The sequence below is a fragment of the Cyanistes caeruleus genome, unplaced genomic scaffold (assembly GCF_971803275.1).
Source record: "Cyanistes caeruleus unplaced genomic scaffold, bCyaCae1.hap1.1 HAP1_SCAFFOLD_78, whole genome shotgun sequence".
NCBI lineage: Eukaryota > Metazoa > Chordata > Aves > Passeriformes > Paridae > Cyanistes > Cyanistes caeruleus.
Genome location: NW_028255889.1, coordinates 2,367,415 through 2,391,101, shown reverse-complemented (window position 1 = coordinate 2,391,101; position 23,687 = coordinate 2,367,415). Strand labels below are relative to the sequence as shown.

Sequence of the window (23,687 nt, the reverse complement as noted above, 5' to 3'; positions counted from 1 at the left end):
ATAACTTTCCAAATAGTCCCAATTTAGTTAGCACAAATCATTTCCATTTATAACGCTCCCCAAATTTCACTCCCAACATCTCCTCCGCTTCCAGCTCAGGATGGTGCCCTGATGAGACCCCTCCCCAAATCCCACCCCCAAGACACCTCCCCATCGCTGGAAAATCCCCCAAATCTCACTCCAAAATTGGGAATCCTCCCTGAGACCCCTCCCCAAATTCAGGCCTCCCCAAAATGCCCCTCCTCACTGGGATTAGGACCTCTCCCCATCAATGGAAATTCCCCCAAAAGACAAAAAATCCTCCCCAAATCCCCTTCCCAAAATCAGAACTCCACCAGGACCCCTGAATTTCCCCCCAAAACCACCAAATTTCCTCCCCCCCCCAAATCCCCAATTTTTTTCCCCAAATCCCAAATCCTCTCCCTAAAAACCCCAAAGTTCTCCCCAAAGCCCCAAACTTCCTCCCCAAACACCCAAATGTTAGAAAAAAATCCTTAAATTCTTGCCCTAAAACCCCAAAATTCCCCCCAGGACCTTCAGAGTTTCACCCCAAAACCCCAAATTTCCCCCTGAACCCCCAAATTTCTCCAATTCCACCCCAAATCCTGGGAGAACTCCCCAAAAACCAGCAAGCCTTCCCAAAACCTCCACCAAAATTGCAACTCTCTCCCCAAAAATCACCAAAAATCTGAGAACATAAATTTTTTCATACCTTGGGTGGGGGGAGAAACACCAGAAATCTCAGGATTTTTCCCGTTTTTTTGGGGAGGGGGGTCTCCCTGTTTCCTGTCCCCCCAGATGACCCCACCCCAAAATTCCTGCCCCTTGGCCCCCCAAATTAAGTGTAAATAAGTAAAAAGATGAAAAAAGGGAAAAAAAAAAGGGGGGGGGGAATAAAAAAAAAAAAAGCCAGAAAAAAAATTAAAAAAAATATTTTCTCACCTCAATTTGGGGGGAGGGGGATGGAGGAAATATTGGGGGAGGGGGTGAACCTCCAGAAAAAAAAAATTGAGGGACCCCCCGTGTCCTGGGTTGATTATGATGTTAAATTGTATCCCCATTCGTCCACCTAACCCAGACACAGATTTTGTATTCTAAAAATTCCATCTAAGAGTAAAAGTGAGTGGAAAAGAAGCACTGAGCCTGTTATCAGACTGTACTTGCTCCCCCCGCATCGGGAGTTTTGACTACAGCACAGACAGACACAAGACACAGATCGCCTTGGCTTTCCAACTAGCCGGAGCAGAGAGGTCTTCCTGGACTGTTTTCTTTCCCTTTTTCTGAAACGAATCGAACACCTGCTCTGAACTGGGGACTCGGGGGAGCACCGGGAGCTTGCACCCGTGGACTACCGGGAGCCCAGCCTGGGCAGCGGCATTTTCCAGCGCCAGAGGGACTGATAACAGAGCGAACACCCCCAGGAAAGAGACCCTCTGAAGTTCGTCATCTCTTCTGAATGGCGAGAGGTTTTGTAATTTGATATCATTCATTCTTGTGCTGGGTAGAGCTGTGCCTGTGAAATAAACAGGATTTTTCCACTTCTCTCAGAGAAATCTCTTCCGAACCGGTTGAGGGGTGGGAGAAAAGGGCCACCTGGGTTTGCTTCCCGGGGGGAGGCCCATTGGAGGTTTTCTCCCAAATTTGCCCTAAACCAGGACAGCGGCCCTCGGCAGTTGGCGGCCTTTGGGGTGGAGCCCAGTGGCACGCGAGCGGCCTTTGGTGGCTGCTGTCGGCCGGCGGCTGGGCAGACCTGCTGTCGGCCGGCGGGCCGCCGTGTGACGCGTCGAGCGGCTCTCCCCTATCGGCCTGAGCGCCTCGCCGCCTTCGCGTCTCCCCGAGAGGGAAGGAGGGAGCCCTCAGAAGCCGGCGGCGCTCCCTCCCGCGTCTGGGCCCGAGCAGATGGCGGCCCTGCTCCCGCCTCGGTTTCTGCCCGGCTGGCTCGGTCAGCGGGGCTGCCGTCCGCCTGCAGGTTTCGGTGGGGCCGGCCGGGGGCGAGCGGGAAGGAAGCCGCCGTCGGAGCGAAAGCCTCCGAGAGAGCGCCGGCGAGAAAGCTTCCTCGGAAAGGGAGGAGACCGAGCCTCAAGCCGCCGGCGGCCCCGTCGGCCCGCTCCTCAGCCCCCGCAGGCGTTGTCGCGGTGCCGAGCGGCCGGCCGCTTGAGGAGCCGCCTGGGCCGTGGGCGGGGAGGGGCCGACGGCGGCGGCCCGAACCCAAGCCGCAGGGGGGCGGGGAAAGCCCGGAAGGCGGTGCCAAGGCAGGGTGACGTCAGAGGGCGGGGCCGCCCGGCGAGCCCCCGGAGGCGGGCCCGGGGCCAAAGACCTGCGCGGAGCGCCGAAGAGCCGGCCTGTGCAAGCGGCCGCCCGCTCGCCGCCTCTGCCGGGGATTCGAGTCGAGTCACGCCGGGGGCCGGCGGGTTCCAGCCGCGTCCCACCGCCCGCTTCCGCCTGCTTCCTTTTCCCCGCTGTCCGCCCCGAGGTGCCGCTTGCTGGCTGGTGCCGTGTCTGCTCCCCGCGGGGTGGGGACGCCCCGTTGCCGGCCTGTGCAAGCGGCCGCCCGCTCGCCGCCTCTGCCGGCGACTCGAGTCGAGTCACTATGACTCTTAACAGAGGTAAGTTTGCATTCCTAACTGGGCTTAGCCGCTGAAATCAGACCTCCTCGTGGTCCCGCTGGATACCCGCAAGGGTAACTAGCTGATTTCTGCCCCAGTGTGAGTGAGGTTGTGTTTTTCACTGCCTCCCTGCCTTTGGACTCGCCACCCAAAGTGCAGTTTCACGATTTTGCGTCGAAAAGTTATCGGCAGAAGCTCCTTAAAAGCTCCCTGCCTGAAACCGAGCCCGCGGTCAAGTTGGGCAAAGCTGACAGCGCTTGAGGGGGTGCTGTTAGTCAATATTCCCTCAATTGGACTTAGTTTTACTTTGAAACGGCACCACGGTAAAGGCTTTAAAGCTACTCCGTGTGTCCACGGCGACTCAAACTAATTTTAAAGACTGGCATATAAAATCGCCACAAAACCCAAATTTTAAACCCTCAGAATTGGGAAGGGAGGTTTGGAAAAGTTTAAAACTGGAGTTCTACAACTCGATGCATTGTGCCGAAGAATGTAATGCCCATTGTGTGGGGCGGGAGGGGCTGGAGGAATACCCTGATGTGTACTGTGATGATACAATGACTTGCTTATCTCTAGATGATAACGGGATTGATAAGAGCCAGGAAAAGACTGCCACACCCCCACCCACCCAGGAAGAAGCAGCAGTTTTATCAGAGCCAGAGGAAACCACTATTCAACCACCAAACAATGGGGAATCAGAAGACTGCCCTGTCATATCAGTTCCAGATGAGAATCCACCCTGCCCGTGCTGCGGTATTAAAACGAATAAAATGCCTGGATTAATTGAACATTTACTCAGAGCACATGGAATTAGAGAATGCAAATTTAAATGCACCAGATGTGATTTGGAAAATACAAATTTTCACAGCATTGCCTGCCACTATCCAAAATGCAAAGGTAAAATAAAAAAAACATCCCCAGGAAAATGGCCCTGCAATGTATGCCAGATGAGTTTTCAAACTAAAATTGGACTGGGACAACATAAAAGAATTGCACATCCAGCAGTCAGAAACCAGGAGAGGCTAGAAGCCATGAGACCAAAAGAAACATCAGCAAGAGGAGCCCACAAGAAATGCTGGAGTGAAGAGGAGGAAAATCTGCTAATCCAACTAATAAAACAATATGAGGGTAATAAAAACATTAATAAACTGATTGCTGAACACATCCCATCCAAAACTGCAAAACAAATCAGTGACAAGAGATGCTATCTGATGTTAAAACAACAAGCCTCAATTGGATTACAAACTAACAGAAAAACAGAAGAGCAGCCACAGGAAAAAATTCAAAAGCCATCAAAGCGTAAAGAAACCAAAATAAAGCAGTTGAAAAAACACTAGGAAGATATTATCCCATCAAAGATCAGTGATGGCACCTTCATTTTGTATCAGGAAACCTTCCAAGAAATTCTCAAAAAGAAAAATAAGAATCCCACCCACACCATTAGTAAAATAACCAAAGACTGCATGAAGGTATTTAAAGAGATGCACAGCTGGGAAAAGAACACGGCCTCGTCCGTGGGGCTGTGCCTGGCTGTGCTGCTGGAGCTCCACAGGGACCTGATCTGCAAGGCTCTGTCTGCTGTGGCCACCTGATCCAGCAGGCATTCTCCATTTATTTCAAGACTGTTCTTTTATCATTTTTCTGTAGTGTATAAATAAAAGATGTGTTCTAATAAACAGACTGCAAGACTGTTCTTTTGCTGCCCAGGGTCTGCAGGGCATAGGGGAAGAGGGGGAAAAGGGTCTTTGTGCTCAGCAAGCTGCCCAGGTGTGCAGTGGTGCAGGGAAAATGGCCAGAAGCCCCTTGGCCTTTGGTGGTTGTGCTAAAGCCACAAGCCCTGTCCCAGCCTGGCAGCGCCGTCTGTGTCCTCCTGCCCATGTGGTGCTGGCTGGATTGCTGAGGGCTCCCAGGTGCGTCTTGATCCAGCTCCATGAGCAGCCCCCAGGCTTGATTTGCCTTGTTCCTGACAGCCGGCTGCTCTGGTGCTTCCCTGGGGCTCCTAACTGGAGCAGGTTTATCTGAGGGGGGTGAGAATGCCAGGATGTGCCAGGACCAGAGCCCTGGGGTTTCCAAGGAAGAAACCATCAATACCCTTTTCCAGGAGATCCCAACCCTCTGAATCACACCTGGGATAGAGATCAGCAGAATCGCTGGAGTGCTTAAGACCGGAATGCTGGGAAAAAAACTGATCTTTAATTAACCCCATTTCCTGATGGGAAATAATCCAGGAATTTGGTTCCTGGAATTGGAAAAAGAAGGAAATGTTTTTTTGGGAGGTGCCATATGTGCTCCTGGACGGGGGATTTCCCTAATCCATCCTTCCCTGATTGAGGAATGGAAGTTTGTGGGATGAGCCAGGATTAACAGACCCCTCCCTCAGGTGTGTGATCCAGGATTTTTCTGCTTTTTCCCAGCCCAGGTGAGCCATGTGCAGCCTTCCAAATGGATTGGTTCAAACCAGGAAGGATTTTATTCCCCATGGGAATAAACCTGGGCTCCAAAACACTCCCAGAATGGCAAAATCCTGATTTTAGCAGCTTTTTCCAGCCCCACATTGGAGGAACTCATGGATCTGCTGGATGATGGGTTCTCATCCCAAATAATCTGCCTGTTTGTCGAGGAACACTCTGGTGATGGTGCTGATACAAGTTGTGCTGATCCAGTCTTCTGAGAGTTTTGGGGATTTTTTTGGGGGCGGGATTTCAGGTGTCTGAGACAGCGGGGAGTGAGGCAGGAGAGAATCCAGATCCAGAAAAATACCGGATAGTGCAGGGAATGGGGAAATCGCAGTAGAAACAAGCACAAAGAAACTGGGAAAAAAAGCATTTTTAAGAAGGGAAAAAAAGGATAACATTCCAACCAAATGCACTGGATGCATATGGATGCTGAAAGCAGGCAGGGAGCACAGAGCCTGTGTGAAACTGAGTCACACAGGCTTCTCTCTCTGGCCTGGGAAAGCATAAGAAGGAATCCCAACAGTTCTTGGTAAAGGACACCAATTTGCAGGTGTTAGTCAAGGGCTGGTGTTCCACTTAAGCAATGAAGGTGATGTGTACCTTTAATGAGCAATGGGAGTTTTACCTCTCAGACCTTCTCAAACATGTGTATAAAAGTAGATTAAGAATAATAAACTTTGCTTTCTTGGACAATGCAGCCAAGGGAGTCAGTGTCGTACTCCTCGCCGTTCCTAATACAGTGCGAGAGAAAAGAATAACTTGGAGGTGGAATAGGAGAAATTCCAACACAACAGGTTACCAAGGCCTGGTAGAGCCCAAATTTTTCATTTTATTTGGGAATTTTTTTGTGTTTATCAATGTTACTGCATTTTGTTTTTTTCCAGGAAAATCCCGGTTTCTTTCTGATGGGACTTGCAGTTGCCTCCTGTTCTTGTAGTTCTGATTTTGCCCATCCTCATTCCCAAAAGTTTTTAGAAATTTCTGTAAAATGATGAAAATGATGATGGACTGTGGCCTTTTTTCTTTCTCCGTACTTGTGATGCTATTGCAGTGAAAAGAAGAAGAAAAAACACTGATAAGAAATGGTAAAAAAAAAGATAAAAAGATCAGCATTTTACCATGTATCAGTGCTTGGCTATTTGTTTTAAAGCTTTTTGGCAAATGTTCTTTTTGCTATAAAATAGAATTATATGAAGCCCTGAGGAGGTTTAAAAAATAAGAGAGAAAAAGTAAATTATAATTTAAAATTTGGCTTCTTTTTCAAAGGAGCAATCCTTTTAGACTACAAAAGTGTCGTGGTTTTAAAGCAGTAACTAAAAAATTACTAGAAAATTTACTTATTTCTTGCTATGAGATGTGGATTAGAACAAGAGCAAAACAGGCTTAAAACTTAAAAGGAATAAAGTAAGTTCATTAACAAAACTACAAGAATAAGAACACCAGAATAAACCTCCAGAAAAACCTTTTTATCCCCCACTACTTAACCATTCCCTCGTTCAAATGACAACATAGAGACAAAAAAGTTTGGAACTCAGGTGTTTAAAACAGTCCCAATTCCTGATAGAGTCTTTTCATCAGCCTTTGTAGAGAAACAGAAGTCTTCTTCTGCTAATCTATGGAGTTTCTCACAAGAAAACTATTTTTGTTATAGCTTTCTATTTTTCTGATGTCCAGAAATCTGTCATCATATTTTCTCCTCCCATTTCACATCACTCTGAGGTGTGTTATGGGCCATGAGTCTAGGGATGTCATTTTTAAGGATGAGTTATTCAAAGGCAAAAGTTCTCTTCATTTGTCTTTGTGAGCTTCCCTTGAAAAAAGAAATTTTCTCTTTGCCTCTCAAGGCTTCAAATCTTCAACTATTACTTCTCCCCACTCTGTTCCAGCACTTCACTGTATCACAATTCCTCCACCTTTTGCTCAAAATCTATACTTTGAACACTCCATTCCTCCCTATATACTCTGTCATGAATTGAAGGAGTTTTTTCAGGACACTATTGTCCATCTCCATAACTTTAACAGAAAAGTATTTCAGCTTAATTAAAGCATCTCCTTATTCTCTACCTCTTCTGAAGCTTAACTCTTTTCTTTACTGTCTCTGATAGTTTATAAAGTCTCTTTACATGTTGATTACTATATTTTTCTTTTTCTGGAAAAAAAGGATTAATCTGAAAGTCTCATCTGGGTGATGAAAGACTTAAAATCTTGCCCAGGCTTTGTAGATGGTTCTGTGATCTCTGCCGGAGCAGCAGCTGGAGTTGTCTGCGATGGAAGATTGTTCATGGCTGCTCTGGAGAGTGTGGTCACTGTCTCAGCCCGCCGCAGGTCAAGAGCTTCTTTTCTTTCCTTACTTGGCAGTCTCTGGTGAATTCAGTCACAGCAAAAACTGCAGCCAAGCCAGGGACCGGCCTGGCTCGGCCAGAGCCCGGGGCAAGCCCCGCAGGCCCCATCTCCCGGCCGGGAGCTGCGGCAGGCCCAGCCCAGCCCCTGCCCGGGCCGCATGGGCTGGGCCGGGGACGGGAAGCCAGCTAAAGCTCAGTTACCTTTCACAGACAGGAAACAAAGAGACCAAGAAATTCCCAGGCTTAGGTCTTAAGGTGGTGTCTCACTTTTCAATGGTTAAGAACTGCTGTCAATTCTTAGAAATGACCAGCTGTTGGCTAGGAGACAAACTCCCATCAGGCTCCAGCGGTTTGAACTTCCTTAGGTGTTTCTCTTTGTTTTCTTAAATGCCAATCCATCACAGTTTGATAGACCATGCTGGATTAAATAGCATTTGTTGTTGGCCAGTTTTCCTGATTACATAGGGTCCGGTTTCAGAAATTTTTGGAGTCAATCTAATTGGTGGCTGTGTGGTAGGTATTACAACATGAACATTAAGCTCTCCCCAATATCTGGTATTGTTTTTACCACACACAAATTTGGAGGACAATTGTACAGCTGTTAAATTCAGCCAACAATCTTGATTCCAAGTTTCACAAGATTTAACCTGGCCACGAGATCCGGCGACTTGACTGTGTACAGGCTCAGTGTGGGATCCAGTACTCAGTCATGAATTAAAGGAGTCTTTTTAAGCTACTATTGTCCATCTCCATAGCTTTAACAGAAAGGTATTTCAGCTTGTAAAGCATCTCCTTATTCTCTCTTCCCCATTTAAAACTTAACTCTTTTCCTCACTGTTTTTACTGGTTTTATGATGTCTTCTTCATGTTGATTGTCTCTCTCTTTTTCTGTCTTTCTGGGAAAAAGGAGTAATCTGTACGTTTTATTCAGGTAGTAAAAGAATTAAAAGCTTTAGAAAAGCTGCAAGAGTTCATGGTGTCAGGTTTCAGTCCAGCAGCAGAAACTGAAAACTAAACCAGGTTGGCCGGCTCTGCTTTCTTTTCCTCCGCCCCCCCCCTTCGTCCTCTGTGGCCTTGTCCGGCCTGGAGGGTGGGGGGGGAGAGGAGGAGGCCAAGACAGAGCCTTGTTACCTTTTCAGAAGCCAGAAACAAAAGAGGACAAGAGTGCTCTGACTTTACATCTTAAGGAGGTGTTCACAGCGTGACTCTACGTTTTAATGGTCAAAACTGCTGTCAATTGTTAGAAATGACTGATAATTGGTCTGGAGGAAAGACTGCCATCAGCCACCAGCACCTTCAACTTCCTTAGCTCTCAAAACTACCATAAAGGTAAAACCACCCCATGACACTTTGACACAAGCGCTGTGAATGTCCCAGTTTCCACCTCTCTGTGACAGCACAGCAGGGACAGCCCCAGTGTTCTCCTCTCTGTGACAGCACAGCAGGGACAGCCCCAGTGTTCTCCTTTCTGTGACACCACAGCAAGCACAGCCCCAGTGTTCCACTCTCTGTTACGCCTGTCGTGGTTTTAAAGCATTAGTTAGAAAATCACTGTAAAACTTACTCATTTCTTGCTGTGAGATGTGGATGATGAGAAGGGCAAAAGAAGCTTAAAACCTAAAGGAATGAGTAAGTTTATTAACCAAACTACAAGGTTAAGAATGCAGAATAGAACTTCCAGAAACCCTTTTTCCCCACCACGCTGCCATTCCTGTCTTTAATTGACAACATAGAGGAAAAAAACCAAGCCCTGGTGGTTAAAACAGTCCAAACTTTTCTATAGTCTTTTCAGCAGTCTTTGTCGAGAAAAAGAAGTTCTTTTATTTCAATCTATGGAGTTTTTCATAAGAAAACCATTTTCTCATGGCTTCCTATTGCTCTGATGCCAGTGGCCCAGAAAACTCTGCCATCAGTCCTTTCCTCCCATTTCACACCACTCTGAGCTGTGTTCTTGGGCCATGATTCAAGGGGTGTCCTTTGAAGGATGAGATCTTCCAAGGCAAAAGTTCTCTTCATTTGTCTCTGTGACCATCTCTGGAAACAGAAATTTTTGCTTTGTCTCTTAAGAGCCACAAATCTTCAACAACTCTCACTTCTCCTTTTCTCTTCCAGCATCTCCTAGGATTACAACCACTTCACCCTTGACTCAGCTTTATCAATGAATTACTTTTGCTCAGATCTACACTTTGAAATACTCCATTCCCCCCAAAATACTCTTCCAGGAATGAAAGGAGTTTTTTCAGGACATTATTGTCCCTCTCCATAGCTTGAACAAAAGAAAACTTCAGCTTATTCAGGCATCTCCTTATTGTCTTTCCATCTGAGGGTTAATTCCTTCCCTTGCTGCCTTTGATCCTTGATGCTGTCTCTTTCCATGGTGATCCCTCTCTCTTCCCCTCTCTCTGGAAAAAGGATTAATCTGCAAGTCTCATCTGCCTAGTGAAAGGGTTAAACTCTTGCCCAGGCCTTGATCTCTGCCGAGGCAGCGGCTGGAGCCGTTTGCCAGGGAAGGTTTTTGGTAGCTGCTCTGGAGGAGTGTGGCCACTGTCTCAGCACGCCGCAGCTCAAGAGCTTTCCCTCCCCTTCCTCGGCAGTCTCTGCTGAAAGCCAGCAGCGTCAGAAACTGCAGCCGAGCCAGGAAGTGGCCTGACCCGGCAGCCCCGCTGCACAAGGCGCAGCGAGCCCTGCGAGGGCTTCAGCCCCTCTGGGAAGGGGCTCCTGTCACTTCACAGTCGCCATCCAGCACCAGGAACCGCAGAACTCCAGCCAGCCCCGCTCCCCGCCGCGGCCTTGTCTGACGTGGAGCGGCGGAGGCTGAACCAGAGCCCTGTTACCTCTTCAAAAGCCAGAAAGCAAAGAGAAAGAGAAATTCCCAGGCTTAAAATTGAAAGGGTGGTGTTCACAGCTTCATGTCACTTTTCAATGGGCAAAACTACTGTCAATTCCAGAAATGGCCAGGTATTGGCCAGGACAAAAAACTCCAATCAGTTTCCAGCAACCTTAACTTCCTTAGCTGCTTCTCTTTTTTTCATAAATGTCAATCTAACACACACTAGCACAAGTGACAGCCCCAGTGTTCCCCTCTCTGTGACACCACAGCAGGGACAGCCCCAGTGTTCTATCTGTGACACCACAGCAGGGACAGCCCCAGTGTTCTCCTCTCTGTGACACCACAGCAGTGATAGCTACCATGTCCTCCTCTTTGTGACACCACTGCTGTGACTGTCCCAATTTCCCCCTCTCTGTGACAGCACAGCAGGCACAGCCCCAGTGTTCCACTCTCTGTTACGCCTGTTGTGGTTTTAAAGCATTAGTTAGAAAATCACTGTAAAACTTACTCATTTCTTGCTGTGAGATGTGGATGATGAGAAGGGCAAAAGAAGCTTCAAACTTAAAGGAATGAGTAAGTTTATTAACCAAACTACAAGGTTAAGAATGCAGAATAGAACTTCCAGAAACCCTTTTTCCCCACCACGCTCCCATTCCTGTCTTTAATTGATGTCATGGGGTGGCTTTACCTTTATAGTGATTTTAGGAGCTAAGGAGGTTGAAGGTGCTGGTGGCTGATGGGAGACTTTCCTCCTGACCAGTTATCAGTCATTTTTAAGAACAATTGACAGCAGTTTTGACCATTAAAAAGTGAATTCAAACTGTGAACACCGCCCTAATATGTAAAGTCAGAGCACTCTGGTCCACTCTTTTGTTTCTGGCTTCTGAAAAGGTAACAAGGCTCTGTCGTGGCCTCCTCCTTCTCCCCTGCCCCCTCCCCTCCCAAGCCGGACAAGGCCGCAGAGGACAAAGGGGGGGGGGACGGGGGCGGGGGGGGCGCAGAGGAAAAGAAAGCAGAGCCGGCCAACCTGGTTTAGTTTTCAGTTTCTGCTGCTGGACTGAAACCTGACACCATGAACTCTTGCAGCTTTTCTAAAGCTTTTAATTCTTTTACTACCTGAATAAAACGTACAGATTACTCCTTTTTCCCAGAAAGACAGAGAAAGAGAGAGACAATCAACATGAAGAAGACATCATAAAACCACTAAAAACAGTGAGGAAAAGAGTTAAGTTTTAAATGGGGAAGAGAGAATAAGGAGATGCTTTACAAGCTGAAATACCTTTCTGTTAAAGCTATGGAGATGGACAATAGTAGCTTAAAAAGACTCCTTTAATTCATGACAGAGTATTGGGAAGCTTGGAGTGTTCAAAGTGTGGATTTTTGAGCAAAAGAGAGAGTAATTGTGATACAGTGAGTTGCTGGAACTGAGTAAAGCGAAGATTTTGAAGCCTTGGGGGCAATGAGAAAACTGTTTTCTAGGAAAGCTCACAGAGACAGATGAAGAAGACTTTTGCCTTTGAATGACTCATCCTTAAAATGACATCCCTAGACTCATGGCCCATGCACACCTCAGAGTGATGTGAAATGAGAGGAGAAGAACTGATGACAGATTTCCGGGCAGCTGGCATCAGAGCAACAGAGAAGTGTAACAGAAATAGTTTTCTTGTGAGAAACTCCATAGGTTATCAGAAAGAGACTTCTGTTTCTCTACAAAGACTGATGAAAAGACTGTAGCAAGAATTGGGACTGTTTTTAACCACCAAAGTTCAAAATTTTTTTTGTCTCTATGGTGTCATGTATACAAAGAAATGGTCAAGTAGTGAGAGATAGAAGAGTTTTCTGGAAGTTTATTCTGGTGTTCTTGTAGTTTTGTTAATAAACTTTCTTTATCCCTTTTTAAGTTTTAAGCCTGTTTTGCCCTTGTTCTAATCCATATCTCACAGCAAGAAATAAGTAATTTTTTAGTTACTGGTTTAAAACCATGACATCTCCTTTCAAAACCTAGTTGAAATTTTGCAGAAACAATTAGATGAAGAAAGGAAAGAGACCCATCTCTTGCCAGTGGCCCGAAGAGAGGAATGGGTTAAAAATTCAAAGAATGCTTACTCACCAAAGAAACAGTGGAGAGGGAAACCCCTCTCATTAATCAAATTTAGCCTCAAAAAGAACTAACTGATGAAAAATTGTGGGCAGCACTGCTGTCCTAGCTTGAAACCTTTAATTAAAACAATATAATCATATTGTCATGGAGTTAACTTTACCTTTAAGGGAGTTGGAGTTGCTGGGAACTGCCTGGAGTCTTTTCTCCTGACCAATTATCGGTCATTGCTGAGAATTGACAGCAGTTTACGCCATTGAAAAGTGGGATCAACTTGTGAACCCTACCTTAAAGTGTAAAACCAGGGCTCTCTTGGTTCTCTTTGTTTCCTGGCTGTGAAGGGTGGCAGAGCTCCAGGCCTCCCGTTCCCTGCCCAGGCCATGCGGCCGGGCGGGGCCGGGGCCGGGGCCAGCCGCGTGTCCCGGCTGGCAGATGGCGGGGGGCCTGCGGAAGGTTTTCCTCGGGCCCAGGCCAGGCCGAACCGATCTCTGGCTCGGCTGCAGGTTTTGCTGTAACTAAATTCACTGGAAAATGCCGAGTGAAGAAAGAGAGAGGCCCTGGACTTGCAGCGGGCTGGAGCGGCGACTACACTCTCCAGAGCAGCCATGAAGAACCTTCCATCGCAGACGGCTCCAGCTCCTGTTCAGCAGAGATCACCGAACCACCTACAAAAAGCCTGGGCAAGATTTTAACTCTTTCATTACCCAGATGAGACTTGCGGATTAATCTTTTTATCCAGAGAGAGAGAGAGAGGGATCAACATGAAAAGAGACTTTATAAACTACCACTGACAGGAAAGAAAAGAAGCTTCAGGAAAGGTAGAGAATTAAGAAGATGCTTTAATTAAGCTGAAATATCTTTCTGTTAAAACTCTGGAGATGGACAGTTCTGAAAAGAACTCCTTTAATTCATGATACAGAATCTAGAGAGGAATAAAGTGTTCAAAGTGTAAATTTGAGTAAAAAGTAGAGTAATTATGGTATAGTGAAGTGCTGGGAGATTTGAAGCCTTGAGAGGCAATGAAAAAACTGTTTTCTAGTGAAGCTCACAGAACAGATGAAGACTTATTGCCTTTGAATAACTTATCCTTAAAAATGCTATCCCTAGACTCATGGCCCATACAAACCTCAGAGTGATGTGAAAATGGGAGGAGTGGGCTCTAATAATAGCAGCTCTGGGCAGCTAACATTAGGGCAATGGAAAACTATAATAAAAATAGTTTTCTTCTAAGAAACTCCATAAATTAACAGGAAGAAACTTCTGTTTCTCTACAAAGACTGGTGAAAAGACTGTAGCAAGAATTGGGACTGTTTTAACCATCAAAGTTCCAACGTTTTTGTCTCTGATGTCATGTGAACAAGGAAATAGTGGGTAGATAGCGGATGAAAAGGTTTTCTGGAAGTTTATTCTGGTGTTCTTATTATTGTAGTTTGTCAATAAACTTTCCTTTTTCCTTTTAAGTTTTAGGCCTGTTTTGCTCTTGTTCTAATACGTATCTCAAAGCAAGAAATAAATAATTTTCTCAGTTATTGGTTTAAAACCACGACATCTCTTCAAAGTCTTTCAAATTCCAGAAACATTCCACAAAATCTCCACAGATTTGCACACAACCTATGAAAAATCGTTCAAAATGATTCAAGTCTCGTCAAAATTCCACAAAATTCCACAAACATCCCAACAAACTCCCTAAACCTTCTCAAAACACTACCACATTCCAAAATCATCCCACAAAATCTCCAAAAATTTCCACACAATCTAAGAAAAAATACCTCAAAATTCTTCATGTCTCCTCAAAGTCCCTCAAAATTCCAGAAACATCCTACAAAATTCCACAAAAATGCCGCCCAATTCCAAAAACATCCCACAAAATTCCACAAACATCCCAAAATACTCCCTAAGTCTTCTCAAAACCCTACCAAATTCCAGAAACATCCCACAAAAATCACCACAAATTACCACACAATCTAAGAAAAATACTTCAAAATGCTGCATGTCGCCTCAGTCTTTCAAATTCCAGAAACATGCCACCAAATTCCGGAAAAATCCCACAAAATTCCACAAACATCCCAACAAACTCCCTAAATCTTCTCAAAACCCTACTAAATTCCAGAAACATCTCACAAAATTCTAGAAAAATCTTCTCAAAACCCTACCAAATTCCAGAAACTTCCCACAAAAGCTTTACAAATTTCCACACATCCTAGAAAAATCCCTCAAAATTCTTCAAGTCTCCTCAAAATCTCACCTAATTCCAGAACATTCCACACCATTCCAAAAAAATCGCACAAATTCCAGCAGAAACCTCACACAAAATTCTTTACATTTTTGCAAAACTCCATCAAATTCCAGAAACATCCCACAAAATCTCCACAAATTTCCACACAATCTACGAAAAATACCTCAAAATCCTTAATGTCTCTTCAAAGTCTACCAAATTCCAGAAACATCCCACAAAATCTCCACAAATCTCCACACAATGTAAGAAAAATACATCAAAGCTCTTCATGTCTCCTCAAAGTGTTTTAAAATTCCACAAACATCCCACACAATTGCCTAAATCTTCTCAAAACACTTACAAATTCCAGAAACATCCCACAAAATCTCTTCCAATTTCCACAAAATTCCACTAACATCCCACAAAATTCCAGAAAAATCTTCTCAAAACCCTACCAAATTCCAGAAATATCCCACAAAATCTTGACAAATTTCCACACAATCTAAAAAAAACCCTCAAAATTCTTCATGTCTCCTCAAAGTCTTTCAAATTCCAGAAACATCCCACAAAATCTCCAAAAATTTCCACTCATTTTAAGAAAAATACTTCAAAATGCTTCATGTCTCCTCAAAGTCAAAAACCTTAAAAATTTCCACACATCATCGAAAAATCCCGCAAAATTCTTCAAGTCTCTTTAAAATCTTACCAAATTCCAGAACATTCCACAACATTCCAAAAAAATCGCACAACCTTCCAGAAACCTCAGACAAAATTCTTTACATTTTCACAAAACCCTACCAAATTCCAGAAACTTCGCACAAAAACTCCTCCATTTTACACACAAGCTAAGAAAAATACCTCAAAATGCTTCACGTCTCTTCAGTCTACCAAATTCCAGAAACATCCAACAAAATCTCCTCCAATTTGCAAGCGATCTAAAAAAATCTTTCAAAATTCTTCAAGTCTAGTCAAAATCCCACAAAATTCCACATACATCCCAAAAAATTCCACAAACATCCCAACAAACTCCCTAAGTCTTATCAAAACCCTACCAAATTCCAGAAACATCTCACAAAATTCTAGAAAAATCTTCTCAAAACCCTACCAAATTCCAGAAACTTCCCACAAAAACGTTCCAAATTTCCACACATCCTAGAAAATTCCCTCAAAATTCTTCAAGTCTCCTCAAAATTTCACTAAATTCCAGAACATTCCACAACATTTCAAAGAAATCGCACAACATTCCAGAAACCTCCCACAAAATTCTTTACATTTTCACAAAACTCCACCAAATTCCAGAAACATCCCACAAAATCTCCACAAATTTCCACACAATCTAAGAAAAATACCTCAAAATTCTTCATGTCTCCTCAAAGTCTTTCGAAATTCCACAAACTTCCCACACAATTCCCTAAATATTCTCAAAACCCTTACAAATTCCAGAAACATCCCACAAAAACTCTTCCTATTTCCAAAAATTCCACAAACATCCCACAAAATTCCAGAAAAATCTTTTCAAAACCCTACCAAATTCCAGAAACATACCACAAAATCTTGACAAATTTCCACACAATCAAAAAAAAACCCTCAAAATTCTTCATGTCTCCTCAAAGTCTTTCAAATTCCAGAAACATCCCACAAAATCTCCAAAAATTTCCACACAATTTAAGAAAAATACTTCAAAATGCTTCATGTCTCCTCAAAGTCAAAAACCTTAAAAATTTCCACACATCATCGAAAAATCCCTCAAAATTCTTCAAGTCTCTTTAAAATCTTACCAAATTCCAAAACATTCTACAACATTCCAAAAAAATCGCGCAACCTTCCAGAAATCTCATACAAAATTCTTTACATTTTCACAAAACGCTACCAAATTGCAGAAACTTCCCACTAAACCTCCACCAATTTGCACACAATCTAAGAAAAATCTTTCAAAATTCTTCAAGTCTAGTCAAAATCCCACAAAATTCCAGAAACATCCCACCAAATTCCAGAAAAATCACACAAAATTCCACATACATCCCAACAAACTGCCTAAATCTTCTCAAAACCCTACCAAATTCCAGAAACTTTGCACAAAACCTCCTCCATTTTGCACACAAGCTAAGAAAAATACCTCAAAATGCTTCACGTCTCTTCAGTCTACCAAATTCCAGAAACATCCCACAAAATCTCCTCCAATTTGCAAGCGATCTAAAAAAATCTTTCAAAATTCTTCAAGTCTAGTCAAAATCCCACAAAATTCCACAAACATCCCAAAAAATTCCACAAACATCCCAACAAACTCCTTAAACCTTCTCAAAGCCCTACCAAATTCCAGAAACATCTCACACAATTCTCGAAAAATCTTCTCAAAACCCCACCAAATTCCAGAAACTTCCCACAAAATCTTTACAAATTTCCACACATCCTAGAAAATTCCCTCAAAATTCTTCAAGTCTTCTCAAAATCTCACTAAATTCCAGAACATTCCAGAACATTTCAAAAAAATCGCACAACATTCCAGAAACCTCCCACAAAATTCTTTACATTTTCGCAAAACTCCACCAAATTCCAGAAACATCCCACAAAATCTCCACAAATTTCCACACAATATAAGAAAAATACCTCAAAATTCTTCATGTCCCCTCAAAGTCTTTCGAAATTCCACAAACTTCCCACACAATTCCCTAAATATTCTCAAAACCCTTCCAAATTCCAGAAACATCCCACAAAAACTCTTCCTATTTCCAAAAATGCCACAAACATCCCACAAAATTCCAGAAAAATCTTTTCAAAACCCTACCAAATTCCAGAAATATCCCACAAAATCTTGACAAATTTCCACACAATCAAAAAAAAACCTCAAAATTCTTCATGTCTCCTCAAAGTCTTTCAAATTCCAGAAACATCCCACAAAATCTCCAAAAATTTCCACACAATTTAAGAAAAATACTTCAAAATGCTTCATGTCTCCTCAAAGTCAAAAACCTTAAAAATTTCCACACATCATCGAAAAATCCCTCAAAATTCTTCAAGTCTCTTTAAAATCTTACCAAATTCCAAAACATTCTACAACATTCCAAAAAAATCGCGCAACCTTCCAGAAATCTCCTACAAAATTCTTTACATTTTCACAAAACCCTACCAAATTGCAGAAACTTCCCACTAAACCTCCACCAATTTGCAAGCAATCTAAGAAAAATCTTTCAAAATTCTTCAAGTCTAGTCAAAATCCTACAAATTCCAGAAACATCCCCACAATTCCAGAAAAATCACACAAAATTCCACATACATCCCATCAAACTCCCTAAATCTTCTCAAAACCCTACCACATTCCAGAAAAATCCCACAAAAACTTTTCCAATTTCCACTCATCCTAGAAAAATCCCTCAAAATTCTTCAAGTCTCTTTAAAATCTTACCAGATTCCAGAACATTCCACAACATTCCAAAAAAATCGCACAACCTTCCAGAAACCTCCTACAAAATTCTTTACAATTTCACAAAACGCTACCAAATTGCAGAAACTTCCCACTAAACCTCCACCAATTTGCACACAATCTAAGAAAAATCTTTCAAAATTCTTCAAGTCTAGTCAAAATACCACAAAATTCCAGAAACATCCCACCAAATTCCAGAAAAATCACACAAAATTCCACATACATCCCAACAAACTCCCTAAATCTTCTCAAAACCCTACCAAATCCCAGAAACATCCCACAAAAACTTTTCCAATTTCCACACAATCTAAGAAAAATACCTCAAAATTCTTCATGTCTCCTCAAAGTCTTTTGAAATTCCACAAACATCCCACACAATTCCACAAACATCCCAACAAACTCCTTAAACCTTCTCAAAGCCCTACCAAATTCCAGAAACATCTCACACAATTCTCGAAAAATCTTCTCAAAACCCCACCAAATTCCAGAAACTTCCCACAAAATCTTTACAAATTTCCACACATCCTAGAAAATTCCCTCAAAATTCTTCAAGTCTTCTCAAAATCTCACTAAATTCCAGAACATTCCAGAACATTTCAAAAAAATCGCACAACATTCCAGAAACCTCCCACAAAATTCTTTACATTTTCGCAAAACTCCACCAAATTCCAGAAACATCCCACAAAATCTCCACAAATTTCCACACAATATAAGAAAAATACCTCAAAATTCTTCATGTCCCCTCAAAGTCTTTCGAAATTCCACAAACTTCCCACACAATTCCCTAAATATTCTCAAAACCCTTCCAAATTCCAGAAACATCCCACAAAAACTCTTCCTATTTCCAAAAATTCCACAAACATCCCACAAAATTCCAGAAAAATCTTTTCAAAACCCTACCAAATTCCAGAAATATCCCACAAAATCTTGACAAATTTCCACACAATCAAAAAAAAAAACCTCAAAATTCTTCATGTCTCCTCAAAGTCTTTCAAATTCCAGAAACATCCCACAAAATCTCCAAAAATTTCCACACAATTTAAGAAAAATACTTCAAAATGCTTCATGTCTCCTCAAAGTCAAAAACCTTAAAAATTTCCACACATCATCGAAAAATCCCTCAAAATTCTTCAAGTCTCTTTAAAATCTTACCAAATTCCAAAACATTCTACAACATTCCAAAAAAATCGCGCAACCTTCCAGAAATCTCATACAAAATTCTTTACATTTTCACAAAACCCTACCAAATTGCAGAAACTTCCCACTAAACCTCCACCAATTTGCAAGCAATCTAAGAAAAATCTTTCAAAATTCTTCAAGTCTAGTCAAAATCCCACAAAATTCCAGAAACATCCCACCAAATTCCAGAAAAATCACACAAAATTCCACAAACATCCCATCAAACTCCCTAAATCTTCTCAAAACCCTACCACATTCCAGAAAAATCCCACAAAAACTTTTCCAATTTCCACTCATCCTAGAAAAATCCCTCAAAATTCTTCAAGTCTCTTTAAAATCTTACCAAATTCCAGAACATTCCACAACATTCCAAAAAAATCGCACAACCTTCCAGAAACCTCCTACAAAATTCTTTACAATTTCACAAAACGCTACCAAATTGCAGAAACTTCCCACTAAACCTCCACCAATTTGCACACAATCTAAAAAAAATCTTTCAAAATTCTTCAAGTCTAGTCAAAATCCCACAAAATTCCAGAAACATCCCACCAAATTCCAGAAAAATCACACAAAATTCCACATACATCCCATCAAACTCCCTAAATCTTCTCAAAACCCTACCAAATCCCAGAAACATCCCACAAAAACTTTTCCAATTTCCACACAATCTAAGAAAAATACCTCAAAATTCTTCATGTCTCCTCAAAGTCTTACAAATTCCACAAACATCCCACACAATTCCACAAACATCCCAACAAACTCCTTAAACCTTCTCAAAGCCCTACCAAATTCCAGAAACATCTCACAAAATTCTAGAAAAATCTACTCAAAACCCCACCAAATTCCAGAAACTTCCCACAAAATCTTTACAAATTTCCGCACATCCTAGAAAAATCCCTCAACATTCTTCAAGTCTTCTCAAAATCTCACTAAATTCCAGAACATTTCACAACATTTCAAAGAAATCGCACAACATTCCAGAAACCTCCCACAAAATTCTTAACATTTTCGCAAAACTCCACCAAATACCAGAAACATCCCACAAAATCTCCAAAAATTTCCACACAATTTAAGAAAAATGCTTCAAAATGCTTCATGTCTCCTCAAAGTCAAAAACCTTAAAAATTTCCACACATCATCGAAAAATCCCTCAAAATTCTTCAAGTCTCTTTAAAATCTTACCAAATTCCAGAACATTCCACAACATTCCAAAAAAATCGCACAACCTTCCAGAAACCTCCTACAAAATTCTTTACAATTTCACAAAACCCTACCAAATTCCAGAAACTTCCCACTAAACCTCCACCAATTTGCACACAATCTAAGAAAAATCTTGCAAAATTCTTCAAGTCTAGTCAAAATCCCACAAAATTCCAGAAACATCCCACCAAATTCCAGAAAAATCACACAAAATTCCACATACATCCCAACAAACTCCCTAAATCTTCTCAAAACCCTACCAAATCCCAGAAACATCCCACAAAAACTTTTCCAATTTCCACACAATCTAAGAAAAATACCTCAAAATTCTTCATGTCTCCTCAAAGTCTTACAAATTCCACAAACATCCCACACAATTCCACAAACATCCCAACAAACTCCTTAAACCTTCTCAAAGCCCTACCAAATTCCAGAAACATCTCACAAAATTCTAGAAAAATCTACTAAAAACCCCACCAAATTCCAGAAACTTCCCACAAAATCTTTACAAATTTCCACACATCCTAGAAAAATCCCTCAACATTCTTCAAGTCTTCTCAAAATCTCACTAAATTCCAGAACATTTCACAACATTTCAAAGAAATCGCACAACATTCCAGAAACCTCCCACAAAATTCTTTACATTTTCGCAAAACTCCACCAAATTCCAGAAACATCCCACAAAATCTCCACAAATTTCCACACAATATAAGAAAAATACCTCAAAATTCTTCATGTCCCCTCAAAGTCTTTCGAAATTCCACAAACTTCCCACACAATTCCCTAAATATTCTCAAAACCCTTCCAAATTCCAGAAACATCCCACAAAAACTCTTCCTATTTCCAAAAATTCCACAAACATCCCACAAAATTCCAGAAAAATCTTTTCAAAACCCTACCAAATTCCAGAAATATCCCACAAAATCTTGACAAATTTCCACACAATCAAAAAAAAACCCTCAAAATTCTTCATGTCTCCTCAAAGTCTTTCAAATTCCAGAAACATCCCACAAAATCTCCAAAAATTTCCACACAATTTCAGAAAAATGCTTCAAAATGCTTCATGTCTCCTCAAAGTCAAAAACCTTAAAAATTTCCACACATCATCGAAAAAACCCTCAAAATTCTTCAAGTCTCTTTAAAATCTTACCAAATTCCAAAACATTCTACAACATTCCAAAAAAATCGCGCAACCTTCCAGAAATCTCATACAAAATTCTTTACATTTTCACAAAACCCTACCAAATTGCAGAAACTTCCCACTAAACCTCCACCAATTTGCAAGCAATCTAAGAAAAATCTTTCAAAATTCTTCAAGAATAGTCAAAATCCCACAAAATTCCAGAAACATCCCACCAAATTCCAGAAAAATCACACAAAATTCCACATACATCCCATCAAACTCCCTAAATCTTCTCAAAACCCTACCACATTCCAGAAAAATCCCACAAAAACTTTTCCAATTTCCACTCATCCTAGAAAAATCCCTCAAAATTCTTCAAGTCTCTTTAAAATCTTACCAAATTCCAGAACATTCCACAACATTCCAAAAAAATCGCACAACCTTCCAGAAACCTCCTACAAAATTCTTTACAATTTCACAAAACGCTACCAAATTGCAGAAACTTCCCACTAAACCTCCACCAATTTGCAAGCAAGCTAAGAAAAATCTTTCAAAATTCTTCAAGTCTAGTCAAAATCCCACAAAATTCCAGAAACATCCCACCAAATTCCAGAAAAATCACACAAAATTCCACATACATCCCAACAAACTCCCTAAATCTTCTCAAAACCCTACCAAATCCCAGAAACATCCCACAAAAACTTTTCCAATTTCCACACAATCTAAGAAAAATACCTCAAAATTCTTCATGTCTCCTCAAAGTCTTACAAATTCCACAAACATCCCACACAATTCCACAAACATCCCAACAAACTCCTTAAACCTTCTCAAAGCCCTACCAAATTCCAGAAACATCTCACAAAATTCTAGAAAAATCTACTCAAAACCCCACCAAATTCCAGAAACTTCCCACAAAATCTTTACAAATTTCCGCACATCCTAGAAAAATCCCTCAACATTCTTCAAGTCTTCTCAAAATCTCACTAAATTCCAGAACATTTCACAACATTTCAAAGAAATCGCACAACATTCCAGAAACCTCCCACAAAATTCTTAACATTTTCGCAAAACTCCACCAAATACCAGAAACATCCCACAAAATCTCCAAAAATTTCCACACAATTTAAGAAAAATGCTTCAAAATGCTTCATGTCTCCTCAAAGTCAAAAACCTTAAAAATTTCCACACATCATCGAAAAATCCCTCAAAATTCTTCAAGTCTCTTTAAAATCTTACCAAATTCCAGAACATTCCACAACATTCCAAAAAAATCGCACAACCTTCCAGAAACCTCCTACAAAATTCTTTACAATTTCACAAAACCCTACCAAATTCCAGAAACTTCCCACTAAACCTCCACCAATTTGCACACAATCTAAGAAAAATCTTGCAAAATTCTTCAAGTCTAGTCAAAATCCCACAAAATTCCAGAAACATCCCACCAAATTCCAGAAAAATCACACAAAATTCCACATACATCCCAACAAACTCCCTAAATCTTCTCAAAACCCTACCAAATCCCAGAAACATCCCACAAAAACTTTTCCAATTTCCACACAATCTAAGAAAAATACCTCAAAATTCTTCATGTCTCCTCAAAGTCTTACAAATTCCACAAACATCCCACACAATTCCACAAACATCCCAACAAACTCCTTAAACCTTCTCAAAGCCCTACCAAATTCCAGAAACATCTCACAAAATTCTAGAAAAATCTACTAAAAACCCCACCAAATTCCAGAAACTTCCCACAAAATCTTTACAAATTTCCACACATCCTAGAAAAATCCCTCAACATTCTTCAAGTCTTCTCAAAATCTCACTAAATTCCAGAACATTTCACAACATTTCAAAGAAATCGCACAACATTCCAGAAACCTCCCACAAAATTCTTTACATTTTCGCAAAACTCCACCAAATTCCAGAAACATCCCACAAAATCTCCACAAATTTCCACACAATATAAGAAAAATACCTCAAAATTCTTCATGTCCCCTCAAAGTCTTTCGAAATTCCACAAACTTCCCACACAATTCCCTAAATATTCTCAAAACCCTTCCAAATTCCAGAAACATCCCACAAAAACTCTTCCTATTTCCAAAAATTCCACAAACATCCCACAAAATTCCAGAAAAATCTTTTCAAAACCCTACCAAATTCCAGAAATATCCCACAAAATCTTGACAAATTTCCACACAATCAAAAAAAAACCCTCAA

General features: G+C 41.6%; 1 protein-coding gene across 1 annotated transcript in view; it reads right to left on the bottom strand.

Annotated features, from left to right (window-relative positions):
• Positions 1-23,687, bottom strand: part of LOC147646855 (uncharacterized) — a 153,500-nt gene that overhangs the window by 49,233 nt on the left and 80,580 nt on the right. The window lies entirely within an intron of this gene.